This window comes from Panthera uncia, assembly GCF_023721935.1.
Source record: "Panthera uncia isolate 11264 chromosome A1 unlocalized genomic scaffold, Puncia_PCG_1.0 HiC_scaffold_17, whole genome shotgun sequence".
NCBI lineage: Eukaryota > Metazoa > Chordata > Mammalia > Carnivora > Felidae > Panthera > Panthera uncia.
The window spans coordinates 37,281,288-37,294,148 of record NW_026057577.1 but is presented as its reverse complement, the minus strand read 5'-3'; the positions used below and the strand labels follow the sequence as shown (position 1 = coordinate 37,294,148).

At 39.9% G+C, this 12,861-nt stretch overlaps 1 long non-coding RNA gene across 1 annotated transcript in view; it reads left to right on the top strand.

The window, feature by feature from the left end:
* The window catches only part of LOC125934917 (uncharacterized), a 63,951-nt gene extending 53,927 nt beyond the window's left edge, over positions 1-10,024 (top strand). Inside the window, exon 3 of the long non-coding RNA XR_007461574.1 lies at positions 8,894-10,024. This is a non-coding gene — a long non-coding RNA (uncharacterized LOC125934917). The remainder of the gene's footprint in view (positions 1-8,893) is intronic.
* Positions 10,025-12,861: the final 2,837 nt, after the last annotated feature.

Sequence of the window (12,861 nt, the reverse complement as noted above, 5' to 3'; positions counted from 1 at the left end):
ATAGCCGGTGGTCTGTGAGCCACAGTAGGCATGTCTCTGACTCTAGGAGAAGTTTTGTGGAACTATGGCCCTGGTTCATCTTAAGCACAATAAGACTACCAGGCTTTACTCGGGGGCTTATGGTACTGAAATGATGCAAACTTCTAGAGTAATATTGTACACAAAGAATGACCCAAAACAGTGTTAGTTGAAAAAAGTCAGCCCCTGGGGTCCGATAGGCTTAAATTCAATCTTGGATCTGCCAGTTACTCACTATGTGATCTTTGTCAGCTTGCATAAATTGTCAGTTACCTCATCTGTGAGATGGGGATACTAATAACTACCATGTATTTTGTAGATGATAAGGAATGAATACAAAACATTCATTCAGAGATTGGTGCATATATACAGGTAATATCTATAGGTTTATATTATCATCTTAAAAATTATGGCTATTCCCTTTAATCTTAAAACTACATTAAAGCACATAATCACCTTACATTAACTTGACTAAATATTACATAATATTATAAATACTTATTGAGAATTATTTTAGGCTCTGTGATGAGAACTAAAACACTGTTGCTGTCCTTAAGGAATCTGTATTTCGGTTGAAAGAATAGACACATAAATAAGGCAAAAATTCCCAAGTGCTAAACCGAAGGCACAAGGATCATGATGTAAGGACAAGGAGGAAACAAATTAATTCTGCATCGGGGGAACCAAGTAAGTGTTCATGGAAGAAATGCCTTGATGGTGGCATTGTGTTGTGTGGCATTTTTATTGAAGGGACAATGTGAACAAAGGCTCAGAGTTAGAACTGTGTGGGGTGTGGATGAGAAATAACTTCATTATGACTGGATGCTACAGAACGTGGAGAGATGTTGTAGGATAGGTTTGGAAACTGGGTTGCAGTTTTATTCTAGAGGGCTTTGAATATGCAAATAAAATTTGTGCAGAAATGTCCTTTAAAAAATGACTTCATTCACTTGTCCCTTCCTTCCTTCAACACCATTTATTTAATGCCTACTGTGCCAGATACTGTTATGGAGAAAAAGCAGTGAACTGGATAAATCCAATGAGTTTCCAGTCCAGTGTGAGAAAGAACCATGAGTAAGCAATTTCATTAGTGTGCTGAATGGCCCCATAGCCAGGGAGGAAAGAAAGCTTCTTGCACAGTGACCTCCTCCACATTTGGGGGAAAAGAGAGGGATTTTCTGAGGAAATGACTCTCAGCTAACATTTGAGGGAATGAATCAGAGTTAATCAGGTGAAAGGGGTAGAGGAAGAATATTTTGAGTGGAAGAAACAGTATTAGAGGTGGGGCAGATTATAGTGGGTCTTAAGAATTCCAAGTTAATTCAAAATTGATGGAGCACTGAGTGCAAGATAAGAGCTGGGAGGGATGGCTGACAGGTGGTCCTTAAGAGCCTTGTAAGTCATGCAAAAGAGTGTTTTATCTCTAGGGCCCAGAAAACTTTTAAGCCATGCTTGCTTTGCATACAGAGGGGCAGACTGTCTACAGAACCTGATTACATTTGTCTTTTAGAAAGATAGCTCTCAGCAGATTGGAAAATAGAGATTGGAAGACAAGACTGGAGTCAGAAAGACCACCTTAGAGGCTATTAGAGTCATGCAGACAGTTGTATCTGTGTTTACCTTTCCCAAAAGTTTACCCACAATGAGAGAAAAAGAAAGGTGACCCGTTTTCTTGGATTTTATTCTTACCTTGATGTATATAATGTACTTGGTTGCATGAGACGGGGGGGGGGTGTCAAATGGTTTATATCATTTTAGGCACTATTTCTAGCAATTGTTGAGAGGAATGGAGGCATCTCTGCCTTCGCAGGGGAGGAGGAAAGGGATCCTATCTTCTGCGACAGGGAAGCTGGGAAGGTGGCCTTTGCATACTTGGGGCAGTGTTTGCTGGATATCAGAAAGTATCTCAAAAAATAATTTTAGAAGTAGTTGCATCACTTTCCAAGAGCCCCCCCACCCCCATCCCTCATTTGTCTGTAGAAGTGACAAGTAGGGGAAACGGTGCCCATTTACTGTAATGAGACCCAGAGCAAGCAGTATCTGCTCCAGGCAGATACAAGTAGGGCAGCTGATTTGACAGCAATTGTGTGCACTTGTGAACTTTTTCTTGGTCCCCTAGGAAATCAGAATAGCAAACAGCACAGTCCTGGAGTGTGTTGTTGCAAAGCTTCCCAACTCAGACCCTGTCTGATACCCTTGTCAAATGCAGCACTCCTATAGACTCATTAGAGATGGTTGGAGCTGCTTTTCTTGATACTGTTGACATAGTTTATCTTCTCTATTGCTGGATATTTGCTTCTGCTATGGTTGAAGAGAGAAAGAGGGTAAAATGTGAATCAGTGTTTGCTGAGACTGATTCGGATCTTAGACCTGAGAACTGGGGCAGGCATAAAGTTTATAGGACCCCAAATCAGTCACTAGCCAGTGAGTGACTTGATTCTAGAACCTGTTTCAATACTGTATTGGTTTTCTTTAATGTTTATTTTTGAGAGAGAGACAGAGTGCAAGTGGAGGAGGGGCAGAGAGAGAGAGAGGGAGACACAGAATCCGACGCAGCTTCAGGCTCTGAGCTGTGAGCCAAGAGCCCAACATGGGGGCTCGAACTTACAAGCTGTGAGATCGTCACCTGAGCAGAAGTTGGAAGCAACCAGGCACCAGTGTATTGGTATTTTGTTGCTATATAACAGATTACCACATACTTGGTAGATGGAAAGAGTACACATTTATTACCTCAACGTGTCTGTGAATCAGGATTCCAGACATGGGTTAGCTGGTCATCTGCTCAGGGTCTTACAGGGATGAAATCTAGGTCTTGATCAGCTGTGTCCTCACCTGGGGGATCCGCTTTACATCAGGTTCCTGACAGAATTTATTTTCTTGTGATACAGGAATGAGTTCCCTCCTTTCTTGAAGATGCCAAATGGGAGCTGATCTCAGCTCCTAGAGGATGCCAGTCATACCTTGCCACATTGCCCTCCTCTCATCAGCATGGCAGTTTTCCTTTTAATGGCCAGGAGCAGAATTTCTCTCTCACTTTGAATTTCTCAGACAGCTTTACAAATCTCACCTGGTTAGGTCAAGCCCACCCAGAATAAATTCCTTTTTGATTACTTAATTCCATCTGAAAAAAAAAATGCCACATAATGTAACACAATAATGGCATTATATCCTATCATATTTATGAGCTCACTCACACTTAAGGGGAGGGGATTATAGAGGATGTGCTCACCAGGTAGTAGGAATCCTGGGTTAGGAAGTATCTTAGAATTTTTGCTTGCCACAACTACCTATCAACTTTTGTCTACAGGTAGGTTCCTAAACATATGGAGAGTATTTCCCAATTTTCAAAGTGGTTACATCCTGTATAACCATTTATAAAATGAATATATTCAGTCTTGTTTATTCCTGAGAAGGTAGAATCTCAAAGGAGGAGATATTTGGGGTTTGTGAATGATCAAGTGCTGTATAAACATGAGAGATCGTGTCTATAGGGACCAAGTAGCTTTCTGGGTGTGATTTTTTTCCTACTATCACCATTTAAAAATAGTTGTAGGAGAGTGAGGAGTTAAGATGGAGGAGAAGTAGGGGGGGTGGGTATTTTCCTCAGCCCTCAAACACAGCTGTATTGAGGTCAGATCACTCTGAACACCTAGGAAATCGATCGGCAGAGTGGCAGAAGGATCTCCACAGTTGGAGGGAGACAGCTTTGCAAGATTGAGGTATGTGCATGTGAATTGGGGGAGATAAAATAGCATAGGCATGGAGGGGAGGGAACCGTTTCTGTGCAGAGACAAAAAAGAGAGAGAGAGGGGTGTGAAATACAGCATTGAGTTAGTACAAGAAGAAAACCTTTCTGGACCATAGACTGGGGAACAAGAAGTACAGAGAGTGTCAGTTCTTTTTTGCAAATAGCCTCAGGAGCTAAAACTTGGAGGTCTCAGCAAAGGCAAAGGCCTTTCAGCAGAGGCTCTACTCTGGAGCAGGGAAGAAGATTTACATGGTGCCAGGTCCTTTAAGACACCTGATTTTGAATCCCAGCTGAGCACCAAGGAGAACTGGGACTCAGGACAAGCTGACCACCCTGGCTATTCTGTGAAGACTGCCTGAATAGTGTGGGTTGAGATCCCCAGTCCAAGGAGAAGAGATTGGGCTGGTGCCATTTCCCCCAATACCAACATGGTGGGACTTCAGAGAGCAGCACAGTGGCTCCCAATGGAGGCGGGACCCGCTTACACCAAAACCCGCCCCTCTATGCCTGGTAACTGCTTATCTATTGGAGGAAGACTGACTGACCTACCGCAGCCAGACTGTCCTCCAAACCAGCAGAGCCACCAGCCCCAGGCAACAACAGACAATTCTTTTTTTTTTTTTTCTTTCCTCCCTCCTCTTGTTTTCTTTTGGAATCAGGCTCATAGTTTCTGATTTTTTATAATTCACACACACATATATATGTATATGTGTGTATGTATACATATAGATGTGTGTATATGTATATACACACACACATATATATATTTTGATCAGTAATTTTTATTCTATACTTTCCCCATCTTTTATTCTTTATTTTCCTTTCTCTTTCTCTGGAATTAGGCTTACAGTTTTTTGATTCTCTGCTTTTCTTTTCTCCCCTTTCCTTTTTCTCTTTTTATGGGATCAGTCCCCCTCTTTTTTTTTCCAGGGCTCATACCTAGTTGATGATCGAACCACTCCACCACAGTAAGCAAGGAGGAGCTCTGCAGAGGATTGACCAGTGGGATAGGAACAGCCAAAATGCAACAGTAGAGTGTATACAACATACACCAAACACTTCCTGGGGTGCCGTGCCCCTGCACAGTGTATGACCCCTTTTTAATATAGTAGTACTTTCAGGTGTAGGGCACATAACAAGCTTTTAAAACACACAAAAGACGGGAGCCTGGATGGCTCAGTTGGTTAAGGGTCTGACTTGGGCTCAGGTCATGACCTCATGGTTCATGAGTTGGAGCCCTGTGTTGGGCTCTCTGCTGATAGCTCAGAGCCTGGAGTCTGCTTCAGATTCTCTCTCTCTGACACTCTCCCCTCTCCTCTCTCTCTCAAAAAATGAATAAACATTAAACACACACACAGGACAGAAACTTAGCCAAAATCACAAGGCGGAGGAATTCTCCCCAAAATAAAGGTAAAGAAGAGATCACAGAGAATTGCTCAAAACAGGTTAACAATATATCTGAATAAGAATTTAGAATAACATACTGGCACAAAAACAGACACTCAGATCAATGGAACAGAATAGAGAACCCAGAAATGGGCTCACAAATGTATGGCCAACAAATCTTTGACAAAGCAGGAAAGAATATCCAATGGAATAGATTCAGCATTCCAGCTGAATCTCTTCAGCAAATGGTGCTGGGAAAACTGGACCACTTTCTTACACCATACACAAAAATAAACTCAAAACGGATGAAAGATGTAAATGTCAGACAGGAAGCCATCAAAATCCTAGAGGAGAAAGAAGGCAAAAACCTCTTTGACCTCGGCCGCAGCAACTTCTTACTCAACGCATCTCCAGAGGCAAGGGGAACAAAAGCAAAAATGAACTATTGGGACCTCATCAAAATAACCTGAGCTGAAGTCAGATGCTCAACTGGCTCAGCCACTCCTGAGCCCCATACACTTCCATTCTTTCTATTCACAAAGCACTCCTTCAGAGAGTGCCTTAGAGATCCCTGGAAGGGGCTATGTGAGCCACTAAATTATGAGATGTCAATAAATCCGTTTGCTGTGAGAATTTTCGCCTTACATTACTTGAAGCCATGAACTGGAAGTCAGTAGATGGATGGCCATCATTGTGCCTTCCCCTTTAAAAGCAGTTTTTGGGTGGCCTAGGGACACCGTTTTCACCAGTCTGTATTGGGCCCTAGTGCAAATTAGGAAGAGGTATCATCTAAAGGCAGTCAGAGAATGATAAATGTATCATTTCACTTATAGGTGGAATTTAAGAAACACGACAATGAACACAGGGGAAGGGAAGGAAAAATAAGACAAAAAGAGAGGGAGGCACACTGCAAGATACTCTTACAGAGAACAAACTGAGCATTGCTTGAGGAGAGGTGGGTATGGGGGGATGGGCCAAATGGGTGAAGGGCATTAAGGAGGGCACTTGTTGGGATGAGCACTGGGTGTCGTATGTAAGAGATGAATCATTGAGTTCTACTTCTGAAACCAATACCATACTGTATGTTAACTTGATTTTAAATAAACTAAAAAAAAGTATAAACCTGGTTACGTTAAAATTAAATTCTCTTACTCAAAAGAGAAAAGAATGTGAAAATCAAACTACAAACTGAGAAAAAGTGTTTGCTACAAAAATGACTAGTCATTATATTTAAAGAGCTCCTCCAAATTAATGATAAAAAATACCACACTAGAAAGATGGGCAAAACTTACTAACTGGCACTCCATAAAAGAAGAAATAAAATGTTGTGTGAATATACAATAATCAACCTCATTAGTGATCAAGAAATCTATAAAAAAGTAGTATTTTATTCCCAATAGATGGGCAAAGGTCGATAATATTGACAAAATCAAGTGTGACAAGTGTTTAATTATCTCTTAAACACTGCTGACAATAGTCAGCAATACAACTGCTTTTGAAAAATTGGGAATACTTTTAAAGATGAACTATATAATAAATTCTAGGACTTAGCAATTATACTACCAGTCATATTCATTCAGAAACTCTTGCCCAAGTGCATCAGAGGGCATGTACAAAGATGATCACAGCGGCATTGTTTTTAACAGCAAAAATCTGCATACAACTCAAATGACCATTGCCAGGAAAATGAATAAATTGTTATAAAGCAATGAAAATGAATGAACTCTAGGTGTATACGTCATTATGGGTGAACCTTAAAAATAAAGTAGTGAATTAAAAATTGAGTCACAAGAGATCACAGCATGTGATACTTTTTTTTAATGGAACTCTTAGTCTTCCTCAAGGATGGAAAAAGTCATTTAAAAAATTCCAACAGCCCAGTCTTTTGTTTCTTTAATCAGAATTATTGGAATTGATGGTGTGCAGAAAACCTAATGTAAGTAACTGTAATTCTCTTGGTTGATCAAGCAAACCTTTAGAATGAACCAGTTAGTGCAATGAAGGAAAAAATTTCTGAGAAACACTATCAGTCTCTGATATTGTCGGGAAATGAAACCTGTATTTAAAATACTTTAAATACAGTTACCATGAAGACCATATACAGATTACAAAATTAAAAGGACTATAGAAACCTTGCCCCATCCTGCCAACAACTCAGTGAACCTTAAAACACAATGTAGTTTTGAGACCCATTCACCATTCCTGACTCCCAACACAACCTCCTCACATCAAACATGGGTACCATCTCTCATTTGAATCCGAACAGCATATTAACTGCTCTCCTTATGTCAGCCCTGAACCAACTCTTACCCATGCTAAGGTTCTTCCCAAAGTAACAAGGACAGTGGTCATTTGAAAACACAATTCATACCAAATCCTGTAATCACCTCCCCCCTCCCGCCCACCAATGGCTTCTCATCTCACATAGAATTAAACCCTTGTCCTGCACAGGCATGGCACCAGGCTACTTCTCTAATTTCATCTTCTAATAATCTTCCAGTCACACTGGCCGTTTTGCAATTTCCTGTTTGTGCAAAGAAGGCTCCCACCTTAGGGCCTTAACATCTATTTTTAAATAGCTAAATGAAAATGGGTCCTAGATGAACAAATGACAAAAATGTGCCATCATCTAATGTTAATGATTTACCCAATTCTGCAGATCTGTGAGGCAGTAAAACCATCCTACCAGATGTGTTGTGGTGAAGGTAATGTTTTCCTTTTGAAAATTTTTTGGATACATTTTACATGTCTTGGAAGCCATTTGCACATTGTGTCTTATACAGAGTGTCTCATTACCCAAAATATACATTCTCTGTAAGATCATCAGGCAATCTGCTATTAAGCACATGTGTATTAACCTCGCCTGCTTCACTCATAACCTACCCATACGTACTCCCCCCATGAAGAGGTATATTTTCTTTATGAAATATTCTTTCTCAGGACATATGAAGTATTTTCAAAAAAATATATTCGTAATGAGATTTTGAATGATCACCTCAACTTGGAGAAATCACCCCTTTATCAAAGCCAGCTCCTCCTGTTCTTTCAGGAAGACCTATGATCTCTGGCTATTAACTGAGCGTTTTATGGGCTGAAAATGGAAATGGAAGACATGAGAACCATAATTTAAGTCATGATATGGCTTCTCAATTAAAGTGATATTAAAAAGCAATAAAACCCTCCACCTCAGCCCCCAGGTACAAGGGTTGCAGAATAATTAGAATTCCTTCTCAGAAAGTAAGAAAAAGAATGTTTTAGTCTAATACTGCTTATAGCACATACAGAAAGTCAAGAGAAAATCAGAAAAGGAGCCAGGAAGGTGCCTTGAACGTTTCCTTTGCCCATACTGGCTGGAGTTTTTTTTCTGGTATCAGAAGAGTAAAAATCAGTGCAATCTTATCTACCAGAACTGCTAGGTCAGTCAGGCCTTGATGGCCTTGGCTCCAAGTGGCTGCTCACACAGACAGTGGAGCTCAGAAATAGCTCCTAACACCTGCTCCCTTGGCCCAGGAGCTCTGTGAGAATAGGACTGTGGTTGGGTTTGAAGTCTTTTTAAAGTAAGTAGCAAGATGTGATTCTACAGTGGAAACGGTCACACTTTGTGAAGAGAGGAGTGTAAACAGTCTGATGTACATATCTACATTTGTCTTCTAGCCCAAAGTCGTGTCTCTTCAACTCCTTTCTACTTTCAAGGGACATCTTGACATTTCATCACTACTTGTGTTTTTTTTTTTCCTTAAGGACAACTGATGAATGCTGGGCCCTGACCAATGATGTGAAGACTGTGCCTGCTTCTAGGAACACAGGAGCCAAGTGAAACCATTCGATAGACACATCTAGACACCAACTATATGATGATAATTACAATGATAATCACGGAGACTTAATATGTTCCAGGTACTTTGCTAGGTTCTTTAATCATCTAAACTTGATGCTCATAAAAATTCTATGGGATAAACATTGGTATATTATATTAGCATTCCCATTTAATAGATGAGGAAAATAAAGCATAGGTTAATGAATTCTATACTGCTTTCTCAAGAAGGATATAGAGTTATCTAGCTTCACCCTTTAAAAATGACTTTTAGGGGCACCTGGGTGGCTTGGTCGGTTAATGAGCTCATGGTCCATGAGTTCGAGCTCCGTGTTGGGCTCTGTCCTGACGGCTCAGAGCCTGGAGCCTGTTTCGGATTCTGTGTCTTCCTCTCTCTCTGACCCTCCCCCGTTCATGCTCTGTCTCTCTCTGTCTCAAAAATAAACGTTAAAAAAATGACTTTTATAATGCTTTTCAAAATTAGTACATTAAATAAATGCTTTGAATTGAAAACCCCTATTAATAATAGCACTAGGTGCAAAGCATACCACATAATCAGCCACTAAAACCCTAACATCAGTTGTTTTATCTGATTAGGATGGATGGATGAGTTTTTCTCTTTGAAGACAGTTGGGTTTCATGAACAGTTAGTGAACAAACTGAAAGAAATGGAGCAAAAAGGGTGATTCCAAAATTGTGGAGAAAAGGCACATATTGCCTATGGCAAGGGGAACTGGGTGACTGGGGAAGGGGATCAGAAAAAGTCTCCTATTTTAAGAAAAAAGAACTCTCCTGCACTGTTGGTGGGAATGTAAATTGGTGCAGCCTTAGTGTAAAACACTATTGAGGGTTCCCCCAAGAAATGAAAAATAGAGGTATCATGATCCAGGAATTCCAATACTTGTTATTTATCCAAAGAAAATGAAAACACTAATTTGATAAGATAAATGCACATTGATTGAGCATTGCTCAATTGATGATTATTGCTACGTTATTTATAATGATCAAGATATGGAAGCAGCTTATAAGTCACCAACAGGTAAAGAAGATTATGTGTGTGTGTGGATACACAAAGTACCTGTACACACACACACACACACGTGTGTGTGTGTGTGTGTGTGTGTGTATATATATACACAAGTGTGTGTATACAAAAAATTCATTGTATACAATGCAATATTACACAGCCATAAAAAAGGATGAGATCATGCCATTTCTAACAACATGGATGGACCTAGGAGGTATTATGGTAAGTGAAATAAGCCAGACTGAGAAAAACACCATATAATTACACTCATATGTGGAATCTAAAAAACAAAATAAATGAATAAACAAAAAACACAATCAGACCTCTATAGACAGTAAAGTGATGGTTGTCAGAGAGGAGGGAAGTAGGCAGATGAGCAAAATGGGTGAAGGGGAATGGGACATACAGGCCTCCAATTACAAAATAAGTAACTCACAGGAATAAAAGATATAGCACAGGGAATAGTGCTGTATGGTACAGACTGTAGATATACTTGTGATAAGCATAACATATAGAGATGCTGAATCACTATGTTGTACACCTGAAATGAATGCAATGTTGTGTGTCAACTAAAATTTTTTTTAAAGATCCAAAATCAATATTCTAATAAAAGTCTCTGATTTTACTGTCTAATCTTTTGTACCTTTCACATTTACAGCCTTTGTGTATACCTTGTCTATTCCAAAAATTATGTTTTAAGTTGGTATGTAAAAAGGACAAGGAAGAACCCACAAGACCATTATTCTCCACTTCAAAATTCTGCCTTGAGTCTGAGTAGACTCTATCAATAATATCCCATTACTTGTAAAGATTACCTTGCATTTATCTTGTAACCTATTCTTTTCTTCGTTAGCTCAGATAAGGGAAGCCAGGCTCCCAATAAATTTCAGCCTGCAAGTCCTCCTGAAAGAAGTGGATGAATGAAAAGACATTGTATTCCCCAAATAACCAGGCTGAGTCCATGGGGAGGGTATAGGTGGTGTGCCTGCCTGTTTTAGGAAATGCACCTGACATTGCAACAAGGGACCACTGCTACTATTTTAGACCAACACACACAGAGTTTATAAATAACATACCTAGGATTATCTCATTCCTGTGAGTGCTACAAGTCTAAAGTCTGATGAATTTTCAAAGAGAAAATGTACACAGAAAATATGGCTTTGGCACTTCTCTGTCATGACATATTCTGCCATTGGTTAACCATGTAGTCTTAGCCAAGTCACTTAACTTTTCTGAGATTCAGTTTTCACAGATAGGAGAAATGGAGAAAAGCCCAAAATTCTGCTTATCTCACATGATCATGGAGATAAGTGAAAGAAGTGACTATAGATGTATTTTGTCAATGAACGTGAACACAAAAGTATTAGCACAACTATTCCTTTCCCGTTATCCACCCAGTTCCCATTAGAGGTTTTATCCAGAAGATTCTGAGTCCAGCACTCTTCCCACCACACCCTGCAGACCCCCTGCAGCCTATGGAATATTATCGCACAGTTAAGTCTCTTCCAAGGAATTATTAGTAGGTAACTCAATCTGTGGCTCTGTGCCTGACTTACTCCCAGGTGTAGCATGTATTAGGTCCTGCCATCTGTCCCTTACATGAGCCACGTGACCTTGGATAAGTCCTATAACCTATCTGATCTTTGATTTCATATTTACAAATTTGGGTAATAATAGTTTCCCTTCATTATCCTACAGGATTGCGGGTGTGTATTAATAAGGCAGTCTGTCAAGACATCTCAAAAACACTCAAGACCACAGTCATTGCCATGACATATATTGTCTCTCCCCATTAAAGTATATTCACAGGACAGGGGATTTTACTGATGTATCTTCAGCATATAGAATATTGCCTAGCACATAATATACATTTAATAAATACTTGTCAGTGAGTGACATAAATGCAAGCACTTGACATTATCACCAATATTACTCTTCCAAACTGGTTATGTAAAGTGTAAGGTCTAAAACTCAAAGCATTCTTTTTCTGTACACATTTATGTGTAATCTAACCCTTCAATGAAAATATATAGAAGCAATTTTCCTCTTGAATACACAAAAAGAAATAGAACATAGAAAAATATGCCCTAGGCTCTATAGTTTCAGGACACCTGCAAACAGGGAGATCACTCCCTGACAATTGAGATCTAAACATTTTCAAAACTAATTTAATAGCAGTATTTTACAATAACATCAAACATCCCTAATAAGGGAAATGCCAAGGCGAAAGATATTAGAAGCCACTAAGGCCTAGCTAAGTAGGAACAGAGATGCTGGGTCTTTGGAGAATGGTTATAATGGTACCTCCTGAATTTCATGTGCTACTTCATCCCATTGGAAGAAGCCACACTCTATAACCCTTGGGTAAATACAGGCCTCAGAGCCCTGCCCCTTCCTCTTATACAATGTCAATTGTGAACACTTAGAAATGATCACCAGTGGAGGAGTGAAGATGGCAGAGCAGTATGGGGAACTTCAGCTTGTCTCGTCCCTGCAAAGCAGCTAGATCAGCACCAAACCATTTTGAACATGTAAGAAATTGATGAGGATTAACACAACAATCTGCATTACTTGAGCCACAGAACTTGGCAGGTACACAGTGCAGAGAGGTGAATTGGAGGAGAGAAAAGCTGTGGAGGGTGGGGAGCCATTTTTTGCAGAGAGAGGACACAGAGAGAAAGATAAAGGGGGAGAACAACTGAAACAGGAAGAAATAGAAAATTCGAACAGACACATAACCAGTAAAGAAACTGAATCAGTAGTGAAAACTCTCCCAACAAACAAGAGTCCAGGGCTTAATGGCAAGGGGAAGTCCAGGGGAATTCTGCCAACATTTACAGAAGAGTTAAAACCTATTTTTTTTGAAAC